At 45.4% G+C, this 23,602-nt stretch overlaps 1 long non-coding RNA gene across 1 annotated transcript in view; it reads left to right on the plus strand.

The window, feature by feature from the left end:
• Positions 1 to 23,278, plus strand: part of LOC140484550 (uncharacterized) — a 37,078-nt gene extending 13,800 nt beyond the window's left edge. The window contains exons 3-4 of the long non-coding RNA XR_011962289.1: positions 15,123 to 15,274; positions 23,099 to 23,278. This is a non-coding gene — a long non-coding RNA (uncharacterized lncRNA). The remainder of the gene's footprint in view (positions 1 to 15,122; positions 15,275 to 23,098) is intronic.
• The last annotated feature ends 324 nt before the right edge of the window (positions 23,279 to 23,602 follow it).

Below are 23,602 nucleotides of genomic sequence, written 5' to 3' on the forward strand. Positions count from 1 at the left end.
ATCTCTACCTGTTCCAGAATGCTTACCTGCTCCTCAATGGTTTCATTCACTACAAGGTCCTTTTCTTTAGTAAAGACAGAAGCAAAAAACTCACTTAGGGCTTCCCCTACCTCCTCAGACTCTATATACAAGTTCCCTATGCTATCCCTGATCGGCCCTACTCTTTCTTTGATCATTCTCTTATTCCACACATAAGTGTAAAATGCCTTTGGATTCTCCCTAATCCTTCCTGCCAAGTCTTTTTCGTGCCCCCTCCTGGCTCTCCTCAGACCATTTTTGAGCTCCTTCCTCGCCTGCCTGTAATCCTCTAGAGCAGAGCAAGACCCTTGTTTCCTCCACCTTATGTGAGCTGCCTTCTTTCTTTTGACGAGAAGCTTCTCCGCTCTCGTCATCCAAGGTTCCTTTATCTTACCCTTTCTTGCCTGTTTCAGAGGAACACATTTCTGCATCACTCGCAACAACTGTTCCTTAAACAGTCTCCACATGTCTGTAGTGCCTTTTCCATGGAACAATTGCTCCCAGTCCATGCTTCCCAACGCACGTCTGATAGTATCATAGTTTCCTTTTCCCCAATTAAATATCTTCCCATTGTGGCTGCTTCTCTCCTTCTCCATCGCTATGTAGAATGTGAGGCAGTTGTGGTCACTATCACCAAAATGCTCTCCCACCGCAAGATCTGACACCTGCCCCGGCTCATTGCCGAGCACCAAATCCAAAATGGCCTCTCCCCTTGTCGGCCTGTCAATGTACTGAGTTATGAAACCCTCCTGAACACACCTTACAAAAACAGCTCCTTCCAAACCATCTGCTCGAAGGAGGTTCCAATCAATATTGGGAAAGGTAAAGTCACCCATTACAACAACCCTACTACATTTACACTTTTCCAAAATCTGCCAACCTATGCTTTCTTTAATCTCCCTGCTGCTATTAGGGGGGCCTGTAGTAAACCCCTAATGAGGTGACTGCTCCCTTACTGTTCCTATTTTCCACCCATACTGACTCTTTAGGCAAACCCTCCTCGACAATGGTAACTTCTGTACCTGTGATACCCTCTCTGATTAGCAGTGCTATACCCCGTCCTCTTTTTCCCCCCCCTCCCTATTCTTTTTAAATGTTCTAAACCCTGGAACATCCAGCAACCATTCCTGCCCCTGAGAAACCCATGTCTCTGTTATGGCCACAACATCTTATCACCAGGTACGGATCCATGCTCTAAGCTCATCACTTTTATGATATGTGTGTGTATAGAGAGAGACGTTTGAGATTAGTTGGTTTCTGGATCAACAGTTAACACTGAAACAGCATCACAGAGGAGAAAGTAATCAGATTCTCAGGCCGGCTGCTACTGTGGCGCTGGGCTGGGATCGTGCTGTGCAACCATTGCATGGGCAATGCCATTGATGCAGGCAGTGAGTGTTTTACTCAGCAAACTGAAGAGGAAATAGAAAGGGAGACATTGACACAGAGAGAAAGAAAGAGGGACAGAGAGAGAGAGAGAGAGAGAGACAGTGCGAAGCAGAGATAGCACATAGTGGGAGACAGAAATAGAGACAGGAGGAGAGAGACAGAGACAATGCCAAACAAAGGTGGCCGTAACAGCGTCTCAATCTCGAGAGCCTCTGGATTCTAACTGCAGATGTGCTCTTATTATCACCCAGTTGCTCTTTCATCCCAACGGTAGTCCTCTGGGTGGGTGGGTGGTGGAGTGGGGGGGGTGGTTTCGAATTGGGGAATGTGGTCAGGAGTGCGTGAGGGGGCCACGTGTGAATTGGTGAAGAATCAAGTTTAGGGTTTTCAGAAGGGGCCACAACATGGCGAATGCACAATGGATGGGGCAGGTGCCATGCGAGTGTAGTATGCGAACATACCCAACATCACCCTCACCCTGATTGCCCCCTTTGTGTGCGGCTGCATCAAGCTGTGTGTAGACCCTTGGTACATAGACACCAATTGTCACCATGTACTGAGGTTCTACCTGTCCCCGGTGTTGGGAACGATGGGACTGGCCTCGTTGCTGTGTAACGCTCCAATTGGAGTCACAGAGTCATGGAGCTGTCCAACTCGTCCATTAAGACCAAATATCCTCAATTACTCCTGCCCCATTTGCTCGTATTTCACTCATATCCCTCCAAGCTCTTCCTATTAACATACCCATCCAGGTGCCTTTTCAATGTAACTGTATTTACATCCACCACTTCCTCTGGCAGCTCATTCCATACATGCACCACATCTGCGTGAAAAAGTTGCCCCTTCTATCTTTCCCCTCTCCTTAAACCTACGCGCTCCAGTTCTGAAGTCCCCCAACACCGGGGAAAAGTCTTTAGCTCTTCACCCTGTCCATGCCCGTCACAATTTTATAAACTTCTGTAAGGTCACCCCTGAGCCTCCGGTGCTCCAGGGAAAATAGCCCCAGTCTATTCAGCCTCTCCCTATAGCTCAAACCCTCCAACCCTGGCAACATCTTCATAAATCGTTTCTGAGCCTGTTCAAATTTCACAGCATAAGCAGGAAGATCGGAAGTGAACACAGTATTCCAAACATGGCCGAACCAATGTCCTATACAGCCACAACATGACCCTCCAACTCCTATACTCAATGCTCTGACCAATACAGGAAAGCATACCAAACGCATTCTTCACTATCCTATCTATCTGCAACTCCACTATCAAAGAACTATGAACCTGCACTCCAAGGTCTCTTTGTTGAGCAACACTCCCCAGGACCTTACCATTAACTGTGTGGGTCCTGCCTGATTTACCTTCCCAAAATACAGCACCTCACATTTATCTAAATTAAACTCCATCTGCCACTGCTCAGCCCGCTGGCCCATCTGATCGAGATCCCATTGTACTGTGAGGGAAAGCTTCTTCCCTGTCCACTGCACCTCCAACTTTAGTATCATCTGCAATTTAGGAACTCTGCCTCTTATGTTCACAACCAAGTCATTTATGTAACTGACAGAACCCAGTGGGACACCACTAGTCATAGGCCTCCTGACTGAAAAATAACCAACACCCTCTGTCTCCTCCCTTTGAGCCAATTCCACATCAAAATGGCTAGTTCTCCCTCTATTCCACATGATCTAACCCCGCTAAACAGGCTACCATGAGGAACCTTGTCAAGTGCCTTACTGAAGTCCATATAGATTAAGACCAAAGATGTGCAGATCAGGTGAATTGGCCATGCTAAATTGCCCATAGTGTAAGGTAAGGGGTAGATGTAGGGGTATGGGTGGGTTGCGCTTTGGCGGGGCAGTGTGGACTTGTTGGGCCAAAGGGCCTGTTTCCACACTGTAAGTAATCTAATCTAATCTAAAGACCACCACTCTGCTTTCATCAATCCTCTTCGACAATTCTTCAAAAGATCAGGTCAGTGAGACATGAATTCCCATGACAAAGCCATATTGTCTTTCCCGAATCAGTCCTTGCCTTTCCAAATTCATGTAAGTGCTGTCCCTCAGAATTCCCTCCAACAACCTTCCCACCACTGATTTCAGGCTCACCAGTCTATAATTCCCTGGATTTTCCTTCCCATCTTTCCCATCCACGTTAGTCAACCTCCAGTCTTCCGGCACCTCACCTGTGGTTATCGATGAAACGTGTATCTCAGCAAGTGGCCCAGAAATTACTTCCCTAGCTTCCTACAGAGTTCTCAGGTAAACCTGATCAGGTTCCACGTGTTCATCATCCTTTCTGTGATTTAAGACATCCAGCTCCTCCTCCCTCTGTAATGTGGACATTGTTCAAGATGGCGTCATTTATTTCACCAATTCTCTGGTTTTCATATCTTTTTCCAAAGTGAACACGGAAGCAAAGTATTCATTTAGTATCTCCCCCATCTCCTGCAATTCCACACATAGGCTGATCTTACAGGGGCCCTATTTTCTCCCTCGTTACTTCTTTGTTCTCAATGTATGTGTAAAAATCCCTTTGGATTCTTCTTAACCCGATTGCCAAAGCTATCCCATGTTCCCTTTTTGCCCTCCTAAATTCCCTCTTAAATATACTTGCACTGCCTTTATACTCTTCAAGGGATTCACTCAATCCCTGCTGTCTATTCCTGACGTATGCTGCCTTCTTTTTTGTGACTAAAACTTTACCTTCTCCAGTCCCTCTGCACTCCTGCCCCTATGTAAGGAGTGAGGGTCAGTTTATTATCCAACAGCTCCCTGGTTCTGACAATGGGCTTATGTGATGAGACATGGTGTGGTGAAAAACACGGTATGGAGGTGCTTCAGAGGCAAAGAAAATTCCGATTTTATTAAAACATTGACAGGTAAATGAATATTTTGAAAAAAAACAGTGCGATGCATCGAGTGAAATGAGACTTATCTGACTGTTGTTAACTCCCCAGTTAACCCTTGCAGTCTTGACTTGGTACAGTGCGGTTTGAATTACAGAGAGCTGTTAATTACTGACTGACAGGGGAAAGGATAGAGAGAGAGAGTGACAGAGAGTAAACACGAATCCCGGGATCCTCTCATACTTCCCTCCCCTGGGGACTGCCCTGCACTGTCAGCCCTGTAGCCCACCCTTTCTCCCCTCTCTTACTGAGCTGGGACAGAGGGTCTCGATGACCTTCTGCTCGCCCCCAGAGTGGCTTGTGCTGGTTTGGAGAGTGGTGGGTGTCGCTGGCACTGCCCTAGTCAGTCTCTTGGCTCTCCACTCACATCTCATCAGTAGTTGGAGGGTTGTGGATAAGAAGATTGCTCGCTCTCCTTCTTTTCCTGAGTCTGTGACTGGCTGTAACTGATTCCCTTGATGATGGCCGGACCTCTAACTGAACAAACCCCAGAGATTAGGGTTCCCCAGTTATACCGGCTGGAGGTTCCCCATGTTTCCTGCCAAATCTGGATTGGATCACAGAGCTGTTGGTCCTCCTCTCGGGGCTGAATGAGTTTCCTGAGTATTCGATGAGTGTGAATGGTTTTCCAATTAAAGTCAGTGGGTGTACAATAGTTTTAAATGTCCATTATTTCTCTTCGAGGGATGCAGGTTAAGGTGTTGCTGATGGTGTGATGGCCTTCCCATTCAAGACAAACAAAGGTGTGAAATGTTCGTACAAAGGTGTAGAGTGTTCAGGATCTCTGCGTCCGAGCAAATGATTACAAGTTGAATGGTCGTGTAATGTTGCAAGCTGCAGAATGTCTTTGTTGTTTGCTCTGCAGGCTGGTGCTCATTGTCTTTTAGAGTGTGGTGCTAGAAAAGCACAGCAGGTCAAGCAGCATCCGAGGAGCAAGAGAGTCGATGTTTCAGGCAAAATCACTTTATCGGGAATATGTGGCTGGGGGACGGGGGCTGAGTGATGAATATGACGGTGGGAGTGGGGCTTGGGGAAGGTGATAGGTGGGTGAAGGTGAGGGGATGATGGTGATAGGTCGGAGCAGAGGGTGGAGTGGATAGGTGGGGAGGAAGATGCACAGGTAGGACAGTTCAAGAGGGTGGTGCTGAGTTGGAGGGTTGGTACTGGCAAGAGGTGGAGTGGAGGGGAGATGAGGAAACTGGTGAAGTCGACGTTAATGCCGTGTGTTGAAGTGGTCAGCCACAGGACGGTGGGGTTATTTGGTGCATGTGTCCCAGTGATTTTTCCTGAAACGTTCCTCAAGTTGGCATCCTGTCTCCCCATTGTAGAGGAGACACCATCAAGAACAACAGACACAGTAGATGAGGTGGTTGGATGTGCAGGAAAATCTCTGCAGGATGTGGAAGGATCCTTTGGGGCCTTGGACAGAGTGAGCAGGGAGGTGTGAGTGCAGGTTTTACACTTCGTGCTGTGGCAGGGCAAGGTGCCGGGAGTGGAGGAGCGGGTTAGTGGGTGGCATGGACCTCACCAGGGAGTCACGGAGTGAATATGGAAGCGGTCCACAGAGACTTTTCCCTCCGTGACTCCCTGGTTAGGTCCACACTTCCCACTAACCCATCCTCCCCTCCACTTGTCACTGTGTAAAGCCTGCATCCACACCTCCAACAAAGGCCCCAAAGGATCCTTCCACATCCAGCAGAGATTTTCCTGCACATCCAAACACCTCATCTGCGGTGTCTGTTGCACTCGATCATTTCAGGGAACATTTCTGGGACACACGCACAAACAAACCCCACTGCCCTGTGGCTGAACAGTTCAACTCCCCCCTCCCACGCTGCCAAGGACATGCAGGTGCTGGGACCCCTCCACTGCCAAATCCAGGTACTGCCTGACCGCTATGTTTTTCCAGTGCCACACTTTTCGACTCTGATCGGCAGTCCTCACTTTCTCCTTTATTGTCTTTGAGCTGATGCATTTGTGGGGGCCTTCCTTTATCTTACCCCGTTCCAGACTGCTGCCCCTGAGCTTGCATATTGCCTCGTCTGTCCCAGCGACTCTCAGTTTAAATGTGAATTCCACAAACTCATGTCCCAAGTTCAGATTTGTCCAGGGAATCTAATGGGAATGTTTACTCCACCTTACACCTACCAGCCCTGTATTTCACCTTGTGTCTCTACTCTGATTATCTCAGTTTTGATGGCTTCCTTTTTGTTTAGCTGTTCCTTCACCTGCGAGTATCTGCTACCAATCAACTATTGAATGTTCTTGCCAAACACTATCAAAATTTGCCTTCTTCCAATTTAGTGCAACTGGCAAAACAATCTCTTGGCCAAACGAGTCACAGCACATTTAAACCATCTCTTAAGTCAACGGGGATAGAATGTAAAATGCAAATACAATCCAATTCGATTTGCATGTTCCCTTGCTTCGGACCCATTTGATGATGACATTCCCATGGCTGGTTCCAGACTCTCCTCGAGGCTGTCCCAGCGACTCTCAGTTTAAATGTGAATTCCACAAACTCATGTCCCAAGTTCAGATGGTTTTTGTCCAGGGAATCTAATGGGAATGTTTACTCCACCTTACACCTACCAGCCCTGTATTTCACCTTGTGTCTCTACTCTGATTATCTCAGTTTTGATGGCTTCCTTTTTGTTTAGCTGTTCCTTCACCTGCGAGTATCTGCTACCAATCAACTATTGAATGTTCTTGCCAAACACCATCAAAATTTGCCTTCTTCCAATTTAGTGCAACTGGCAAAACAATCTCTTGGCCAAACGAGTCACAGCACATTTAAACCATCTCTTAAGTCAACGGGGATAGAATGTAAAATGCAAATACAATCCAATCCGATTTGCATGTTCCCTTGCTTCGGACCCATTTGATGATGACATTCCCATGGCTGGTTCCAGACTCTCCTCGAGGCAAGACATTTATTCACTATCCAACAATTCAATGTGTGTGTTTAACTAAATAAACTACTTTTTAAAAAAATGAGTGTAAAAGGGTTTTGTGTGCAAGGCTACAGTCTGAAGTGAATACTTCATCTGATCAGCGATAATGTACACTTTACTCAAAGCCACAACCCAGCTGACATCTGGCAAGTGGACAACCTGAGAGTGAAGCATTACCTCCCCACTGCTCCTGATAATGTGACAGTCTGTATACTCTGCAGTCTGCCTAGCTAGCAATTAAATCAAAGATTTTAACTGTTGCATCATTTATGACAAATTTAAGTTCCAAACATGAGAAACCAGCTCAACAATATCTGATCATGGAATCCAGGGGAAGGTAAAGGTTGTTGTTAATTAAAGGAAGACGGGTATAAACCTGATGTTGGGTGGGAGGGGTGTCTTGTGATACAGTGGTGGTGTCCCTACCCATGCTCCAGAGGTGTGTGTGTTAACATCTCTGAACAGGTTGATTCTGAAAAGGTTATTTTTTAAAAAAATTCTACATAAAAAGCTGACGTTTAAGCCTGTGCCTGTGGATTCAAAACACTTTCGAATTCAGTAAAGCAGGATTAACAAAATAATGCATTGAGAGAGAAAACAACATGAAATTAAACTAGTGAGAGTCAAGAACATGTGTTTGAAATAGCTTTCTCAAGATAAAGCAAAAGGTGATCAGAAAAGACAACTGGCAGAGGAAGGAAAACCTGCAATTGGGACGGTGTGAATAACAGAGAAATAAAGATGATATTTTGGGTCTGTCTTCAGAGAGGAACATTCACTCCACTTCTCAATAATACAATACAAGCAATGTCCTAGTGAAAATGAGCAGATTGCTGAATTGGTCATGAGTGAACAGAAGTCGTACTGGGAAATTAATATAATTCCAGAATCTAAAGATCAACATTCAAAATCCTCAGAATATTGGTTGCAGTGATCATGATCTTTCACTGCCACTCCGGTACATATTTGTGTGTTCTGATCATGTTTTGCTTCACCTATAGAAAGCTTTTTCAAACATTTTCATCTCTGTCACTGGTTGAATTTGATGTTGTTTTCTCTCAATGCATTTTTTTAGTCCGACTGTACTGAATGTAAAAAGATATTCTGAATCCCCATTTTTTTAAAGCACCTTGTTCATTCCCGCTGCATCACAAAATGTCACCCTTTCCCCAACATCATCATTATACACCCCTTCCTTTAATTAACAACAATCTTTACCTTTCCCTGTATTCCATGAGGAGATCTTGTTGAGCTTTTGCTCATGATTGGAATTTAAATTTGTTACAAATGATGAAACAATTAAATCTTTGATTTAACTGCAAGCGAACCAGACTGCAGAGTATACAGACTGTCACATTATCAGGAGCAGTGGGGAGGTAATGCTTCACTCTCAGGTTGTCCACTTGCCAGATGTCAGCTGGGTTGTGTCTTTGAATAAAGTGTACATTATCGCTGATCTTATGAGGGAAGGGTATGCTGCCAGTGGAGAGATCAATAAGAAAATATTTCTTCAAATGAAGTACTTGCTTCTGACAGTAAGTATTTACCTCATTAAAAAAAAAGTAGAGTTTATTTAATTAAACACACACATTGAATTGTTGGTTGATTAGATTAGATCAGATCCCCCTTGGTAAGGAAACAGGCCCTTCGGCCCAATAAGTTCATACCAACCCACCAAAGAGCAATCCACCCAGTCCAATTCCCCTACATTTACCCTTGACACTATGGGTAATATACACTATGGCCAATTCACCTGGCATGCACGTCTTTGGGTTGTGGGAAAAAACCAGAGCACACGGAAGAAGCCCACACAGACACAGGGAGAACGTACAAACTCCACACAGACAATTGCCTGAGGCTGGGATTGAACCCGAGTCCCTGGCACTGTGAAGCAGCAGTGCTAACCACTGAGCCACCGTACCCACTCTAAAAGTTGTCAGAAATACTGACATTTGTAAACTTGATCAGCTTCATTGAATCCCTACAGTGGGGAAGCAGGCCATTCGGCCCACACTGACACACCAAACAGTGCCTGACCTACACCCAGTCCATTCTCCTAGCTAACTCACCTAGCTTCCACATCCCTGGATGCTGTAGGCATGGCCAATCCACCCTAATCTGCACATCTTTGGACTATGGGAGGAAACACACACAGACGTGGGATGAATGTGCAAACTGCACACATACAGTTACCTGAGGCTGGGATCGAACCCAGGTCCCTGGCACTGGAAGGCAGCAGTGCTCACCACTGAGCCACCAGACCACCCAAAGTAATGGTTGTTGAATCAATGTCTCACCTTGAGGAGAATTTGGAACCAGCCACCAGAGTATTAGCATTAAATTGGTTTGAAGCAAAGGAACATGCAAATGGAATCAAATTGTTTTTACACTTTGCATTCTCTCCCTGTTGAGATAAGAGGTGGGTGGATGTGCTGTGGTTCATTTGGTCAACAGGATTGTTTTGCAAGATGTAAATGTCTGGCCGACTCAAAAGAAGGAGTGGCCCAACAGGGACAGTGACATAAATTGAGGGCTGAAGGGCAGAGTCATTAACTGGTTCAGAGGAGAGGTGGTTCAGGTTGGTGAAAAGTTTTTATGCCTCTCTGTCTGTTTCTCTTCACTTGGCTCTCTCTCTTTTTCTCTCTCACTGTCTCCCACTCTGCATCTCTCTCGCTATCATTGTCCCTCTCCCTCTCTTGCTCTTTCTGTCTCAGTGCCTCTCTCCGTCGGTCTCATTCTCTTTCACTGATTCTCCCTCTCTCGCACTCAGTCTGTCTATCTCTTATGCTGTTTCTCTTCCTCTCCCACTGTATCTTTCTCTCTCAATGTCTCTCTCTCTCGCTCTCACTGTCTCTGTCACTCTTCTCTCTCACTGTCTTGTTGGCTCCCTCAATGAATCTCTCTCTCTGTTCCTTTTTCTTGCTCGTTCCCCCGCTCTCTCTCATATGTCTCGGTGTACTCTGCTTCTGAATTCCTCTCTCTCTCTGTCCTTCAGTATGTCTCTTGTCTCTCTCTCTCTTTTAAACTCTCTGTCTTAAACTGTCTCTCTCTCACACTATTGATCTCACTCTGTCCCTCTTTCTCATTCTTCCTGTGTCTCTCTCGTGCTTTCTGTCTCTATCTCTCGCTCTTTCAGCCGCAGTAACTCTCCCTCTCTCTGTCTAACTGACTCTAACTTCCTCATTCTCTGTCTCCCTCTATCTCCCTCACTGTATCTCTCCCACTGTCTTTCTATCTCAGTGACTCTCTCTCTGTCACAGTCTCCCACTCTCTCTTTCTGAGTCTCTCACTGTCTCTGTCACTCCCCCACCCTCACACTGTCTTGCTTTCTCCCTCAGGGTATCTCTCTTTGACACACATGCTGTCTCTCTCTCCCTCTCTCACTGACTCTATTCCTCATTCTTACTTCCCCCTCTCTCTCATGTCTTTCTCTGTCTCTCTCTCACTGACTCTTTCAGTTCCTTATTCTTCCTTCAGCCCCCTCTCTCTCATGTCTCTCTATCTTTCTCTCCTGTATCTCTCTGTTTCTACTCTGTCTCTGACTCACTCTATCTCACTCTCTCTGTCCTTCACATCACCTCTCTCTCACACTCTCTTTCTCTCATTTTTGATCTCTTGCTGTCGCTGTCTCTGTCCGTATTTCTTGTTCTTTCACCATTTATGTCTCTCTCATTCTTTTTTCTGCCTCTCTCTTCCTCTTGCACTCTCACTGTCTTTCTCTCTTTCTGCCACTTAGTCACTCACTAACTCCCTCTCTCACACACACATATTCTTTGTCTCTATCTGTCTCTCACTCCCTGTCTGCCTCTCACTCTCTTTCTCACTCTTTCCTTCTCTGCCTCTCACACTCTGTCTTTTTCTCTCTGCCACTGTCTCTGTCTCACCTCCTCTCGGTCCTTCTTTCCCACTCTGCATCTTTGGTTGTCTGTCTGTCTGTGTCTCTCTCACAAACTGTTTCTCTCATTGTCTGTATCTGTATCTCTTTCTCTCACTGTTTCTCCACGTCTGTCTGGTTTTCTCTCTCACTCAGTCTGTCAGCCCGCCTCTCTCTCCCCCTCCCCCCCCCCACCCCATTTGTCTCTCTCTATCTGAAGCAGGTTGCTGAAGTCATAACATTATATTTATAATTACTGGGTATCACAAGGTAATGTAAGAGAAGTGTGGAAAAGGTCCTGTTTGAACCATTGAATTCTAATTCTTCAAGCCCAATATTTGGATAGATGGTAAATGATATTTTCCAGCTGTACTGTGGGTAGAGTGGTGCACACCAGTGTGATCGATACCAACAACTCTCAGAGCAAATGCCTGCAGGTCAAGGAACATCAGCTCAGTGCTAATGTAATGGAGTCTGAACTTCGATCATTCTGATGTCTCATTGAGGGGGTGATTATCTGGACATTGTGTACCAGGAGGCAGAAGCATCTGCTTGGATTTGCACTTTGGAAGTATCTGTGCTCAGAGATAGTACGGTGTCTGGAGGGAAGTGCAGTTTTCGAACCTCTGAGGTAGCAGCGGAAAAACCTCAGCTTTTGCACTTTGGTGTATTCACTGGCTAAATCAACCCTTATTATCCATCCATCCATCTTTGTAATGAATACGGTGGACCGCGAATTTATGGCAGCATCTGTGGGAAGAAACCAGAGTTAATGCTTCGAGTCTGTTGACCCTTCATCAGAACAGATAGCAGCAGGGAATAAGGGGTATTTATAGTGAAGACTGGGTTGGGTGTGCTGTGGGGGGAAAGGGAGATCTGAGTGGATAGATGGAGATGAAGCCCAGAGAGACAGAGAGAGAGAGATGTGTGTGATAACATGCGCATTTAAGAGAGATTGGTTCTGTTCTGTTTCTTTTCAAGAGATGCTGGGATGTCTGCTCCATGGAAAGCAGAGTAAGTAGCTTTTATTTTGTTACAGACCAGGCCAGAACCCCTCAAAATGTTTTAAGAAGGTAGCCGAGACCCTAACTTCATCCTGTTTTAAAGGCAGATGTGAAGTGGATATTCCCGGTGAAAAGCAACTGCTCAAATAACTGAGCTTTAAGCAAAACAGAATTTATTTAAACCCTACAGTTGAAACACAAACTAAACAAAACGGAATTTAAAATAACCGAACTATGAAAAGCATTAACCGACACAGTCCAGTAACTCCTACTAGGTCACTGGTCCAGTACAGCAACACCTCGTCAACACACCCCTTGGCAAAAAGGTAAATTGCAACACAGCTTCTTACAGAGAGGCGGGGATAACTTCCAAAGCGATTTCAGAGAGAAAGGCAATGAGGAATCATCTGCTGAAGTTTTCAATCTTCCCTGGAATCCATCATGTTCAGACTGCGGGCTAAACAAAACTTGAAAAAAAAACCCTGAACTGGGAGAACTGGCCACTTCTCCGCCGTTGTTAAACTCAGTTCTTTCCAGACCCATCAGCACCTCTGCCTTTAAGATGTCTCTTAAAAAAAAACCCAGGGACAAAACAACCTTGTGAAAGTGAGAGCAGTGTCACAGTTTAAAGGAAAGGACAGAAGCATGAATGGGTGCAGTGAGCCTCACACACAGACCCAGGGTTTTAGGGGTTGCTTTCAGTTGTTGAAGTTGGGGGTTTTGGAATTGAAGCTGCCAGATACAGGTCTCTCTCTCTCTCTCCCTGCTGCCAGATTCCTGCTGTTAGTGTTCCTTCTCCTGGACTAGAATCTGCTGGATTTTGCCTTGGCCAAGGCTGCATTTATGTGATGTTGCTATACTAGGACGTTGATGAGTATTAGTTAAATAATACACTATTTTGTTAAGTATGTCGACAGAATTAAAATTAGCCATTTTTTTGTTTTGCATATTTTCTAACTGTGGGGTAAGAACGAAGTGGCTTTTGCTTAAATCCGATGAGATTGACCAATCAAATCACATCTGGAATGCAGCACCTTAAACTCGCCTCAAAATAAGATAATGGTTACAGTCCAGGCTATCTCCTTGATAGTCTTCAGGGCATTTAGTCTGTTCCATAAAATATGAAAGGGCTGGGAAAACAAGGAGATAATGGAGAGCAAGCCAGGATAGAAGAAAAGTTGAATATGTGATAATAGATGCTAAGAATAGGAGAGAATGGACAATGAAACAAAGGGTGACCTTCCCATCAGCCCTGCTCCATCTTCCGATATGATCCTGGCTGATCCTTTATCACGCAGTCACATACCTGTTGTTTTCTCAGACCCACTGACACTTTTAGCTCCTGGAAATCAATATGTTTCTTTCTTTAAAAAAAACCCAGTGACTTTGCCTCCAGAGTCATTTGTGGTTGAGGTCTCCAGATGGTCACCACTGTCTGAGTGAAGGCATTTCTCAGCATCTCAGTCAGAAATGGTGTCCCGTGTGTATGCTGAGACCCTGGCCCCTTTCTCTGGATTCCCAGGCCCGGGAAACATTGCATCCTGAGCCCTGTCAGAATCCTATACACATCAGTGAGACACTTCACCTTCCAGTGAATGCCGGCCCACCCAACCCCAACACTCCTCATAGGACCAACCTGGCACAGCAACAATTATTCTGATAAACCCTTACTGCTGTCTCCTCGCAGTAGGTATCAATTTCCATTGGTACTTGAATCAAGAATGTACAAAATACTCCAGCTGTGGTCTCACCAACTGTATAAGCTTTCAAGCTGTACTGAAATCCACAGCCAATGAAGGCCAACAGGCGGTTTGTCTTTCTAACATGTTGCTTTATCCAGCTGCACCTTCCTTTTGAATTTCAGTGACCTCTGGAAAAGGCCATCCATAGATTCCTACAGCATGGAAACAGACCCTTCAGTGCAATGTGTCCACACTCATCAGGTTTCCCAAACTAACCTAGTTCCATTGTGCTGCATTTGGCCCATATCTCTCTGAACATTTCCTATCCATGTATCTGTCCAATTGTCTTTTAAATGTTGTAACTGTACATGCATCTCCCTCTTCCTCTGGCAGTTCAATCCACACACGAACCATCCTCTGTGTAACAATGTTGCCCCTCAGGTCCCTTTTAAATCTCTCTTCTCTCACCTAAACACTGTGCCCTCCGGTTATGAACTCCCCTATCTTTAGAAAAAGACCGTTGCTAATCACCTCATCTACGACCCTCATGATTTTTCAACCTCTCTAAGGTCACCCCTCAACTTCCTACATTCCAGTGAATTAATGTCCCAGCCTATCCCTCCTCTCCTTATGGATGCCAATATTGCTCCATTCGATCACTATTTGAATAATACTCTACAAATATGTATCTTATTTCCTACTGACGTGGACAATTTCCCATTTGCACCTTCCATGTGTTTCCCAATTTACTGAAATTATTCATATTATTCTGAAGCCTTCTTACCTCCTGTACATCAGTCACAATGATGCACAAGTTTGAATTGTCATCAAATCTAGATATTTTATACTTGATTCACCCATCCAAATTGGTGATATGTATTGTGATTAACTGGACCTGCACCAGAGTCAGTTTGTGATCAGTGAATGATACTGGGAACCTGTGCAATATCCTGTGGGATGTTTCAATCCTTTAAAGGTTCTATGTAAGTGCACATTGTTTTGGACATTTTCAAGGTCCTGTTGTATTTGGAGTCTGAGAACACATCTCCTCCACCGACCCCTTCCAAGAGAGCTGTGGGCCTGTTGCACCTATTCTGAAAGGTTGGCTATACCCCATAACTCCTGGAAGAAACTCTAACCTTCACCTGCAAATTGTACTCATGGGAGGTAACCAGACCTTCTGCTTAATTAATGGCAAACACCACCCAGGACGTTTATGTTTGCCAACATCTGTGTCCCTGCATATCTTTCATGCTCTTGCCAATGTGGTTTTGAATTGAACAAGTTTTTCTTTCATCTTTTCCAGTTTTGTCTGTGTGTTTCCTATCGTACGGTTAAAGGGTGCTGACAAATCTGAAAAATGCGGACACTCTGCCTATTCGTGTTGGTGCTGCTCACAATCCCCATGTCAGATGCGGCTGCACTGGATAACCATGCCGTGACTGGCATTTTTAAAAGGTAAGTGTCAGTGAAACAGCTCTTACCTGATCAGGGCGGCACGGTAGTACAGTAGTACAGCAGTTAGCACTGCTGCCTCACAGTGCTAGAGACCTGGGTTCAATTCCCGCCTCAGGCGACTGACTGGAGTTTGCATATTCTCCCCTCCGGGTGAATTGGCCATGCTAAATTGCCCATAGTGTGAGGTGAAGGGGCAAATGTGGGGGTCTGGGTGGGTGGCGGGTCGGTGTGGACTTGTTGGGCCGAAGGGCCTGTTTCCACACTGTAAGTAATCTAAAAAAAAAGCTCTGTAAGCAGAGGAGGGGGGGGAGGTGCTGTACATCACTAAGAGTGAAATCGATAGCATCCGCTGACCCTGAAATAAAGGAGACAGTGAAATACATCGGAGTGATTTTTGGAGAAAATGCCCAAATCCCACTCACAGGCAACATTTTACTGTTTACTGAATCGCCTCACCCACCTCTCAGTTTCCCTTTGTCTCCCTCTGTCTCCTTCACTATTATTCCCATTTCCTGTCAGTCTGCAAGTCTTTGTTTTCTCTCTGTCCCTTTCTTCTGTTCCCTTGCTTTCTCGTTGCTCCACACCTTGTCCTTATGCCCCAAACTTTTTCTATTTTCCAATTCTTCCAGGATTCTCTCTACCTCCAGTTCGAGTTCACTGCTCCTGTAGCCTTCATTGTCTCTCTCTTTCTCTCTCTGTTTCTAATCAATATGTCTGGCATGGAGCATCGAGTAGTGCATCAGTCAAAGGACCTTATGGTGAAGGTACAGTGAGTTATCAAGAAGGCTTGTGGCATTCTGTGATTCATTGCAGGAGGATTTGTACAAAAATAAGTAACAATGTTCTGTGCTCTGTCGCATCACCCTGGTTCTGTCTTTAAACCTGACACTGATCCCAGAATTTACTACAACACTGAGATAGGGATACAAACTGAAGCAACATTGACCTTCCCATGCAATAATTTGAAATGCGAATTGCAGGGTTTCACCTTTTCTTTAATATGATGGGCATTGTTCCAAGTAACACATCTCAAACAGGGCCCACTAACACTGCACAGAGAATGTTTCACCTGAAGTCTGTCCCTAGACTCACACCCTGACTTTACCCCTTTCAGTTTCCGCTTGGTGCTGGACACCGGGCGTCTGATTATGGGAGAGAACACTTCGCCTTCCTGGTGGCTTTACCTGCTTCCCAGTGCGGAAACTCCAATAGATATATAGACTTGAACCCCAGCATATCAATACATCCTTTCATTACCTCCGATGTGAACTTTTTCCAAAACTACCCAGGTAGAAATTACCTCGCTGTCTTCCCGAACAGCAGCAGTCGTTGCCCAGAAAGTAAATTGCTGAACCCCGTCCAGATCAACAGGAACCGCACCGCGTCTCAGCTTTTCCAAACTCTGCTGAATAACAGACTCCAGCACAATAACCAGCCAGTGGGCTGTATCATTCTCTACACCACCTACAGCCCATGTCTAGATCACTGTTTCAGTAACACGGGGAATTGTCAGATCATCCCTGCCTTGCAAAAATCCCCATTTCGGGACATATGGACTGAACCAGACATTCACAAGCATTTTGGCTTCAGTAAAATATTTGCACATGATGCAGATCAGAGGTGACATCAGGAAATCCGGGAAAAGCTGGCTCCAGTGGAGAATACCGGGTTTCATGTCAGAAGGTGTGCTATGGAATACCCAATCGGGTGTAAAGAATGCTCCACTCCAGAATACAGCATCGAACAGACTCCAATAATTGATTTAACATACTAAGGGATCTGGGAATTTCTGAAAATGGGTGCAGTGCCTATTCAAATACATCAATCACATTTCAAAACAATATAAAAATTTAAATTTACCAACATATCCTTTCTGCTTAACATTCAATGAATCAAATGAGATGTCATCGGAGAATAAAAGTCAATTATCAACTCAATAAATTCAAGAATCCATCACAGTCAAAATCAATTCCATTCACAACCTCTTTTTCCTGTCCATCAACACATCTGCAAATGCAACCCAATACTGGTCCCACATTCTCAGTATCAGTTTTATTCTAACCCTGCTGCTCACTGCAGACAGAGATAGAACATAGATACAGAATGTTTGAGAGACTGAACAAGCTTACAGGGATAGGGTGTGTTAGAACGTAGAACATTACAGCGCAGTACAGGGCTCTTAGGCCCTCGATTTTTTGCCGACCTGTGAAATCAATCTGAAGCCCATCTAACTGACACTTTTCCATTATCATCCATATGTTTATCCAGTGATCATTTAAATGCCCTTAAAGTTAGCGAGTCCTCTACTGATCTAGGCAGGGCATTGCATGCCCATTCTACTCTCTGAATAAAGAATCTATCTCTGATATCTGTCCTATATGTATCACCCCTCAGTTTAAACTATGCCCCCTTTGTGCTAGCAATCACCATCCGAGGAAAAAGGCTCTCACTGTCTGCCCTATCTATTCCTCTGATCATCTTGTGTGCCTCTGTCAAGTCACTTTTTAACCTTTTTTTCTCTACGGAATACAGCATTAAGTCCCTCAGCTTTCTTCATCAGACCTACCCTCCGCACCAGGCAACATCCTGGTAAATCTCCTTTACATCGTTTCCAAAGCTTCCACATCCTTCTTATAATGCGGTGATCAGGACTGTGCACAATAACTCCAAGTGTGGCCACACCAGAGTTTCGTACAGCTGCAACATGACTTCATGGCTCCAAAACTCAATCCCTCTACTAATAAAACCTAACACATCATATGCCATCTTAACAACCCTTTAACCTGGGTGGAAATTTTCAGGGCTCTAACATGGACACTGAGATCTACCTGCTCACCCACATTACCAAGTATCTTACCATTAGCTCAGTACTCTGTGTTCCTGTTATTCAATCCAAAGTGGATCATGTCACATTTTTCTGCATTAAACTCCATTTGCCACCTCTCATCCCAGCTTTTCAGCCTATCTATGTCTCACTGTAATCTATAACATACTTTGGCACAACTTCACCAACGTTAATGGCAAATGTACTAACCCATCATTCTATGCCATCATGCAGGTGATTTATAAAACTGATAAACAGTAGTGGCACCAAAGCAGATCCTTGCAGTACACCACGAGTAACTGAACTCCAGGATGAAACAATTCCCATCAACCACCACCCTTTGTCTTCTTACAGCCAGCCAATTAATGATTCAAACCACTAGATCACTCTCGATCCCATGCCTCCGTATTTTCTGGGATAGCCTACCGTAGATAATCTTATCAAACGCTTTACTGAAACTGAGATGTTGGACAACAGTACAGTAGCACCTCGACTTACGAACTTAATCCGTTCTGGGACCCAGTTCGCGAACTGAATCAATTTTTCCCATTGCTTGGATAGCGTAAGAATGCTTGGACGGTTGTTCACAGTGCACGCGCCAAACACGAACTGAATGAGATCATGCGGGGCCCGAGAGCTTTTGTGTTCAACAAGTGCGTAGCAAAGCAGAACAATGAAACCACGTGGTCGCACACGGGCTTTTTGCGTTCGCACCTTGAATTTTGTACATTTGTTGAAGCAAAGTTTTACGTACTTATTCGTAAACCGATTTGTTCGTGAACGGGGTCGTTCGTATGTCGAGGCGCTACTGTACTTGAAAAGATTCAGAAAAGATTTCCAAGGATGCTGCCAGGGTTACAGGGTTTGAGCTATAGGGAGAGACTGAATAGACTGTTCACTATGAGTCTAGATTAGAGTAGTGCTAGAAAAACACAGTTCAGGCAGCATCCAAGGACGTGCTGTGCTTTTCCAGCACCACTCTAATCTAGACTCTGGTTTCCAGCATCTGCAGTCCTTGTTTTTACCCTGTGTTCAATGTGATCTAACCTTGCTCAGCAGTCTACGGGTGAGCAGTAGAGGAACCTTGTCGAACACCTCATTGACGTTCATGTAGATCATAACCACCGCTCTTTAAAGGCATCTGAATGAGTATGTGACTAAGAGGGATATGAGCTAAATGCTGGAAATGGGACTAGATTTATATAGGATATGTGGTTGGAATGGTTGTGTTGGACAGAAGGGTCAGTTTCCGTGCTGGATATCTCTTGACTCTATGCCTGTGACTCTAAAAGGAAGAGTATGCAGTAATGTTTAAACCCAGTGCTGGAGATGGATGTGAAGAAATCTGCACTGAGGCTTGTGGCCTTCTCCAAGTCCCCTTCTATTTACACATGAACTGTCCTTGACTTTATCACGACCTCATTCAGAGACCGCATCTCTGACATTGACCCTTCTCATCTGTCAGCCAGGGCTCCCCGCTTGGTCCAGATTAACAGCTCCAATCAGGGAACTCATATTCTATGAGGTCCAGCTGGCTGTCCTGGTCACAACCACTGGAATTCATATTTCCCCTGGAAATAAAGCACACACTAAAGAGAATCAGTTACATACCCGGGGAAAAGGAAGGGGTAAGGCCATACTGGAAAGGAAAGGGAGTCACACATTTGAGGCGACCCAGAAAGTGGATGAAAATTGAATGGGAAGGAGACCAGTAAAAACAGATTTAATCGCCTGAACAAAGTATTTCCTTTGTGAAATGGATTAAGAGTTTCGGTGCAGAGCATGCCTTCAGTTTCCCCTTAATTGATCTGCAGTTTCTGCATCATTTCCAAATGTTCTCTCTCCAATGTTGTACTGTTGGAATGGTTTGAACAGAGAGATATCATTTCTTTGCACAGTTGTATTCAATGAAATGATTTGCATGCAGAACTACACGTGATTTTTTTGCTTTTGATTTATACACATAAAATAAAGTTAATCTCACCATTGAACAGCAATCTGAAAACAGAATGATTTATCTCATTCACCTGCCACTTATTCCTGTCAATGAGTTATGTTTCTGTTTTGTGAAGAAATATGAATGAGCTGGAGAAGTAATGGCAGCGTCCATGGTGGGGATTCTCGAACATTGCAGCTGGATGGTGGGGGTCAGGGAAGAGGGTTGGGGTTCACAAAATCTAGTCAGGAGGGAGAGGGAAAGACAAGTGGTGTAAGTGGGAACACTAAGACAGTGAGGAGAATGAAATGCGGTTGGAGAGATCTCTGGCTGCATTCCCAAAGGCAGGGGCTAAATGGAAGAGGACACAAAGGATTGACTCACAGGAAGTAAGGATGAGGCTAGGCTGACTGTGAAACAGGCAACAGACACTGGTAGAAGGGTGAACAATACAGGCTCACTGTGAGACTGTTTCCAGTCACCAAATAGTTACTGGGACAAATGTTGACTGAGCCTGGAGGATCATCAACTCAGTAAGTGATGCTCTTTGGTCTGCCCGGAACTTGTTGGTCTTCCAGAGCGAGGAGTTGACCCTGACTGAATGTTGCAGACTGACACATCCTAATGTCCAGGATTACATGCTGAGGGATGGACTAAAGCTTGGGGCAACTGCTGCCAAGGTGCAGTGGGGGGTAAGACCACTGTCTAAGGTCTTCCTGCTGAAGGGAAATGGGGGTCCATTCAGTTATCGGACCTTCCCAGTGTCTCCCAGATATATAATGATGTATGTGTAAGAGACCTTTTTTGGGTTTTTGGTTCGTCCAAAGTCCAATGTTTGTTTACTTGAATAGATTATTCTTTGTTGTAATATCCTTTATTGTCATGTGATATGCAACTGTAAAGGACCAAACTGCATTTGTGACTATGTATATATAGAAAGATATTTTGGATGAATCAAATATAATTTTGAAATTTAAAAAGAAAAATCCAAGCTCAGCATTAGATTGTTCACAATCACCATGTAGTAACTGGGTGGCATGCAGATGAGGCCAGACTCTCAATGAGACTGTTTATACTCACCATATTGTAACTGGGTGGTGCGTCAATGAGGCTAGGTTCACTGAGAGACTGTTTTACAATGACTTTATACTGACTTGGAGGTGTGTAAATGAGGCCACACTCAGTGTGAGACTGTTTACAGACACTGTACAGTTACACAGAGGTATGTAGATGAGGGCAGGCTCACTGTGAGACCCTTTACATTCAGTGTGTAGTTACTGGGAGATGTGGAGAGCAGGCCAGAATCACTGTGAGACTCCTTACAGTCAGTGTGTAGTTACTGGGAGGTGTGGAGAGCAGGCCAGAATCACTGTGAGACTCCTTACAGTCAGTGTGTAGTTACTGGGAGGTGTGGAGAGCAGGCCAGAATCACTGTGAGACTCCTTACAGTCAGTGTGTAGTTACTGGGAGGTGTGGAGAGCAGGCCAGAATCACTGTGAGACTCCTTACAGTCAGTGTGTAGTTACTGGGAGGTGTGGAGAGCAGGCCAGAATCACTGTGAGACTCCTTACAGTCAGTGTGTTGTTACTGGGAGGTGTGGAGAGCAGGCCAGAATCACTGTGAGACTCCTTACAGTCAGTGTGTTGTTACTGGGAGGTGTGGAGAGCAGGCCAGAATCACTGTGAGGCTCCTTACAGTCAGTGTGTAGTTACTGGGAGGTGTGGAGAGCAGGCCAGAATCACTGTGAGACTCCTTACAGTCAGTGTGTAGTTACTGGGAGGTGTGGAGAGCAGGCCAGAGTCACTGTGAGACTCCTTACAGTCAGTGTGTTGTTACTGGGAGGTGTGGAGAGCAGGCCAGAATCACTGTGAGACTCCTTACAGTCAGTGTGTTGTTACTGGGAGATGTGGAGAGCAGGCCAGAGTCACTGTGAGACTCCTTACAGTCAGTGTGTAGTTACTGGGAGGTGTGGAGAGCAGGCCAGAATCACTGTGAGACTCCTTACAGTCAGTGTGTAGTTACTGGGAGATGTGGAGAGCAGGCCAGAATCACTGTGAGACTCCTTACAGTCAGTGTGTTGTTACTGGGAGATGTGGAGAGCAGGCCAGAATCACTGTGAGACTCCTTACAGTCAGTGTGTAGTTACTGGGAGATGTGGAGAGCAGGCCAGAATCACTGTGAGACTCCTTACAGTCAGTGTGTTGTTACTGGGAGGTGTGGAGAGCAGGCCAGAATCACTGTGAGACTCCTTACAGTCAGTGTGTAGTTACTGGGAGGTGTGGAGAGCAGGCCAGAATCACTGTGAGACTCCTTACAGTCAGTGTGTTGTTACTGGGAGGTGTGGAGAGCAGGCCAGAATCACTGTGAGACTCCTTACAGTCAGTGTGTTGTTACTGGGAGGTGTGGAGAGCAGGCCAGAATCACTGTGAGGCTCCTTACAGTCAGTGTGTAGTTACTGGGAGGTGTGGAGAGCAGGCCAGAATCACTGTGAGACTCCTTACAGTCAGTGTGTCGTTACTGGGAGGTGTGGAGAGCAGGCCAGAATCACTGTGAGACTCCTTACAGTCAGTGTGTAGTTACTGGGAGATGTGGAGAGCAGGCCAGAGTCACTGTGAGACTCCTTACAGTCAGTGTGTAGTTACTGGGAGGTGTGGAGAGCAGGCCAGAATCACTGTGAGACTCCTTACAGTCAGTGTGTAGTTACTGGGAGATGTGGAGAGCAGGCCAGAATCACTGTGAGACTCCTTACAGTCAGTGTGTTGTTACTGGGAGGTGTGGAGAGCAGGCCAGAATCACTGTGAGACTCCTTACAGTCAGTGTGTAGTTACTGGGAGGTGTGGAGAGCAGGCCAGAATCACTGTGAGACTGCTTACAGTCAGTGTGTAGTTACTGGGAGGTGTGGAGAGCAGGCCAGGGTCACTCCGATACTCTTCATAATTCGTGTATAGTTATTGGGAAGTGTGGAGATCAGGCTAGCCTCAGTGAGAGACTAAAACAAAAATTGCTGGAAAAGCTCAGCAGATCTGGCAGCATCTGTGAAGAAACATCTGAATTAATGTTTCAGGTCCGCTGACACCGCGAAGTGGAGGTTCGGCCGAGTCGGCGACACAGCCGTGACAAGCTGCAAGGAGGAAGAGGGACTGAGTCGTGGCGGCAACATGCTGTGAGGGGAGGGGCATGGTTTGCCTAAGCAGAATATAACATGTCACATTCATCACAATTAAAGTCCGTCTGCCACTCCTCAGCCTATTGTCCTGTCGTACTGTCAAACAAACTTCTTCACTGTCCAACACACCACCAATTTTGCTGCTATCTGCAAACTTACAAACCTATATTCACATCCAAACCATTTTTATAAATGACATAAAGCAGTGGAACCTGCACTGAACCTGGTCACAGGCCTCCAGTCTGGAAAATAACCCTCTATCACCATTCTTAGATTAGATTAGAGAACTTACAGTGTGGAAACAGGCCCTTTGGCCCAACAAGTCCACACCGACCCGCCGAAGCGCAACCCACCCATACTCCTACATTTACCCCTTACCTAACACTACGGGCAATTTAGCAT

The sequence above is a fragment of the Chiloscyllium punctatum genome, chromosome 13 (assembly GCF_047496795.1).
Source record: "Chiloscyllium punctatum isolate Juve2018m chromosome 13, sChiPun1.3, whole genome shotgun sequence".
NCBI lineage: Eukaryota > Metazoa > Chordata > Chondrichthyes > Orectolobiformes > Hemiscylliidae > Chiloscyllium > Chiloscyllium punctatum.